Below are 4796 nucleotides of genomic sequence, written 5' to 3'. Positions count from 1 at the left end.
CCCCCCCCCCCCCCACCAAACCAACCAACCAAAAAAAACCCCAAAAACCCCAGCCAAAAACCTCCCCAAAACCAAAACAAAAAACCACAACAACAATAAGAAAACCAAACCAAACAAAAAAAAACCCCAAAAAACAAAAAACCCAAGAAAAAAATCCACCCTAAGCAGTTTTTAATGTATGTAGTTTGGTCTGCAAAATATGTGTATTAATCCTGACCTGTTTATACCAGTAGAAGGGACAAATCAGTCATCACAGAACTTGTAATTGAACGTGGAAATTTATCTGTAATCATATCAAGTCCCAGCAGTGACTCTAACAACTTCTTGGACCACTGGCATCAGCAAAAGAAGTAATTCCACAGAGAAAACCTTCAGGGGCACAGTTGGCACCAGTGAATCAGGGCATGGTCAGCTGCATTACTGGGACACACCAGCCTGCTGATCACTGAGCTCTGTGACTGCTTTTTTCTGCAGGAGGGGTGGCTGTGCTCTCCTCCATCCCTGAGCCTGCATTTGATGAGATCAGTGGCCGAATTCTCACCTCCATCCTCAGGGTCAAGCCTAAGGGGCTGGCACTGTGCTGCTCATTATTCACCACTTGCCATGTACAGGTGACCTGAAAACCTGACCCACACCACACTGAGTCCCCTTTGGATTCCTCTGTGCTCCAAATCAAGCCTCAAGAGAACAATTAGAGTGAATGAGCTCAAATAAAAATGAATTTTTGGGAGTGTATTTATGATCAGTTTTGTGTGCTGCCCTTTGCTCCCTGCAAAACCCCTAGCTCAAGTGTAAAGCAGCTGAAGAAAGTTCTAGGTAGGAGAGGATTGCATGTTAATAGACATACACAAAATAACTGCTTACAGGGGAAAAAAATAAAGATGGCTGAGAAATAAAAACTATTCAACAGCATCACCATCCACAGAGAATAAATTTCACAGGTAGGATAGTGCAGATACAGCTATAATGGAAACATGAATCTTCAACTGCTTTACATTATTGTATTTTCCCTTCCTTGTAAAGCTTGTTGAAAAAGCAGAATATGCTAATAAATCTCTCTGATTTGTCTCCCTTGAAGTTTTCTGTGAGCAAAGTAACACATTCTATTTGAACTTCATAATTCACATGCCATTATTTTTAGTTATGTTCTTTTCAACCCTCAATGGGCAACAAATGAATTTAAGAAAATGTATAGTCTCCTTGAATTACCTACGGTAGTTTCTCACCAGAATTAGCTTGAGCTCAGTTGGCAGCTACACTCTAAAAAATCATCATTAAAACTTATCTCAATGCAGGTGTAATCTGGACAAAGAAGTTTCCCCCCCCATAATCTCCTTCCCTTGTGTTGTTCAATATCTCATCCTGTGCAGTTCAAGGCTGTAGTATCTGAAGGCTGAAGTATTTGGGCTCCTCCATCTGCAAGAATCAAGAGATAAATATGTATTTATTGGGCCACAACAGGTGCCATCCTTTTACAATGAGATAATTATGTATATGCAGGGAGGGTATTCCCATGGGACCCGGGGTGGACAATTTGAATTAGGCTGAAAAGGCAAAAGCTGGGATGGGGTCTGCAGCTTCTGCACAGCAGTGGCACTGTGCACAAACACTCCTGGGCCCCAGGGAAGTGCCAAAAGGAGGCAGGAGGAAAAGGAGAGCAGCTCCCTTCACTCCATCCTGCCTCCACTGCAGCTTCACAGTGGGAAGCAGTGGCTGCCCAGCTTCACCCTCACACCTGCAAACCCTTCCATGGCCTCATTTCCTCCCTCCTCCACATCCTCCCACAGAAATGCGTTTATTTGTTAAACAGAAGGACTGACTTCTTTTGGTGAAGTATTTTAAGATGGTCTGTGTCTGTATATGAAAATGGGGGAATTATTTTCCTAAAGAATCCCAATTTTCTAAATGTTACAGGAAATTGTTTTTAAGGGAAATTCATAACTGTTTTTGAATTTTTTTGCACTTGCAGTCTCTTCCTTGCAGGAGAGTCTCATCCACATTTCTTCATGAGATATTCAACATATGCATTCATTTCCTGTTTAAAGTAAGAAAAAGATCCAAACCCCATAGATGTTAATAGAAAATAAATTTTTTTCCTGATGCTGCAAAAATCTTTCACAACAGTGAAATACAGAGTTAAAAAACACTAATACGGAAAAAAAAGTCATTTTAATCCATCACAGTGAAACACACTAGTCAATACCACCTTAACACAACACATCAAAAAAACCAAAGTAACACCTGCCTGTGAAATGCTTGATTCTTATGAAATTGTTCCTTGAGAAAATGGTCCCATAAAACTTTTTAACTCTACTTAATCAGCACAAAACAAATCAAAGAAGATGACTCTCATTTCCTTTTCTAAATGAAAAATGTCCATTTCATGGAGGAAAGGTCAGCTCTTAGGCAGAGTGCTAGTGCACTTTAGAGAACCTGAAATCTGCACCTGGACTTCCTCACATCCTAAATATTTCCCTCCTTCAGTTTGGCTGAGAATTGCTGTTTAAAACTACCACCTTCTTCCTGGTCCCTTCATTACTCTTATGGTTATGTCTTTCTTAGAATTTACTCTTTATGTAACGTTTTCTGGATAAAGTACAATAAATTCTGTTTTATGTCCTAATTCCAGCTAGACAGCTATAGAATAGCTGTTAAATAGCTACTGTGACATGTCTGATGAATAGCCATCTAACCACATTATAAATAATCTCAAATTCAGCCCAATAAATATTGCAATAAATTTGTGTTTGCCAGTACATCTATATAAATATCAGTAATAAGATAGACCAGAAAGGCTAACCATACTAAAGAGCTTTGATTTTGGAAAAAGGCCATGTGCAATATTTCATTCTTCTTAGAGGGGGAAAATAAAAACACACACACACACACACAAAAAAGAGAGACTTTTTTTTTAAGCAAATAATATAGTGTTGGGAAAGGAAGAGATTGTTCAACAACCTGCAATTTATTTAGATGACAAAAAATGAGACATGCAAAGTGGGGCATGTTTAGCTGAATGTCTCTGGCAGTTGCACAACATCTGCATGCATTAAAAAGCAATAACTTTCCAATTATTAATTAACTCCTATTGCCAATACCCTTACCAACAGCTGGAAACATCCACTGAACAAGACACACAGGTCTTTCTCTTCCAGACTGCAATCCTGTTCTGACTGCCAAAAGTTTTGAAAAATATTCCAAATATTTGGCTGACTGTTCAGTAGCCTCATCAACATCCCCCTCACCACCATTTCTTCACCTACCACCCAATTTTGCCAACCTCTCGATGACAGAAGCCAGGAGCATCTCAGCTGGAAGAGACTCTCAGAGACTGACAGCTAATAGAAATGCTTAATTGCAAAGAAAGGCTGCTCTGAGTTGGTATTTAGTATTTGTTTTTGTTAATTCAGACAATACACTAATATCTTCTGGTAGGAAGGAGAGGTCTGTCCCCACCTGCCACGCCTGATGCTTGTGCACCACCAAGCCCTGCCTGGAGCCACCCTGAGCCACCACCCAGGGGTCAGGCTCCTCATCTGTGCTCTGCCTCCCAGAAAAACATTCTGCATTTCCACTGCTCAGACTTGGACGTTTTTAAGGTTCCTTCCTGGTTTTGCTTTCTCATTAGCTGAAAGACCATTGACTCGTATGAGCAGTGATGACAATACCTGCCACAGTTCTGTGTTTATTCTGGTCTATTTAGTTTGGGTTGTTTATATTTTATTTCTATTTATAACTTAGCAAAAAAAAAAATCCTTTCAGAGTAAGCTTTTAATACCACTGTTCATTCTTCATTCCCTATTTAAATCCTTCTGGAGTTCTGTGATCAGGAGATAGTACTACCAGCTTCCCCTGGTGTAAGTTTGCTCATAGAAAAAAAAGGGAACACAAAAAAAATTACACAATAGCTCTATCATTACACAAAGAATGTGTATAAACATCTACATAATCTAATATTTTCCACAGGGTTACACTAATGGGTCATGTACTCTGCATTAATTTCTAATGGCTCAGTTTTGGTAAGGACTGTGGAAGCACACAAATTATGAGAAAAAGGGAATACTTCTTCTGCATTCAACTTCAGCTATCAGTGGTGGCACCCCAGGGAAGTGGTCACAGCCCCAAGCCTGGCAGAGTACAAGAAGTGTTTGGACAATTCTGTCAGGCACTCTGAGAGCACTCTGATGTGTCTCTTGGGGTGTCCTGTGCAGGGCTAAGAATTAGACTTGATCATTCTTGTGTATTCCTTCCAAATCAGCAAATTCTGTGATGTGCATTGAAGATGTGAAAGGTTGCCCATGGAAACCTAAAATTTGGGCAAAGCAGTGCAGATGTGAAAGCAGCAATTTTCTAGGAGTCTGTGAGCCATGTCAGAAACACATCATACACCTACACCCAAAGTGGCTTCTCTTCTGCTTCTTGGAGAAAACTTGGAGTTTCTGCATCAGCTGAATGGATTGGCAAGAATTTCCCAGGATCTGGGGTACCTGCAGTAGGAGAGACCAAAGCTTTTTGCTCTCACAGGTGACCACTCTTTCCATTCCATCCATGGTCACCCTTAGACTGCCCCACTCTTTCCCCACACAACACCCCACAGGGGTCTGCATCTCCCACCTCTGTAGATGTCTCAGCATGGAAGGAACAGTCTTGGACCTCCTCAGATTCTGCATGGTGCCATCAAAATCCACTCCATCGTCTCCAGTTATGGTGAAGATCAGTTATGATCTTCTCAGTTATCATCTTCTCCAGTTATGACTGCTTTTCTGCCTGAGGAGAAACATTGCAAATGCAGAGGT

At 40.8% G+C, this 4796-nt stretch overlaps 1 long non-coding RNA gene across 8 annotated transcripts in view; it reads right to left on the bottom strand.

Annotated features, from left to right (window-relative positions):
* Window positions 1-46: 46 nt before the first annotated feature.
* LOC106851309 (uncharacterized) overlaps window positions 47-4796 on the bottom strand; it is a 78289-nt gene continuing 73539 nt past the window's right edge. For 6 of the 8 annotated variants that reach the window (XR_015805993.1, XR_015805994.1, XR_015805996.1 and 3 more), the window contains 3 exons: window positions 4615-4767; window positions 4394-4487; window positions 47-2035 (listed from right to left, as the gene is read on the bottom strand). This is a non-coding gene — a long non-coding RNA (uncharacterized LOC106851309). Of the gene's footprint in view, window positions 2036-2925; window positions 4488-4614; window positions 4768-4796 lie in introns of those variants that run through there. The other 2 variants (XR_015805995.1, XR_015805990.1) reach the window with 2 other exon arrangements.

Source organism: Sturnus vulgaris, chromosome 11 (assembly GCF_052056855.1).
Source record: "Sturnus vulgaris isolate bStuVul1 chromosome 11, bStuVul1.hap1, whole genome shotgun sequence".
In the NCBI taxonomy this organism is placed as follows: domain Eukaryota; kingdom Metazoa; phylum Chordata; class Aves; order Passeriformes; family Sturnidae; genus Sturnus; species Sturnus vulgaris.
This window is presented reverse-complemented; position numbering and strand designations above follow the sequence as displayed.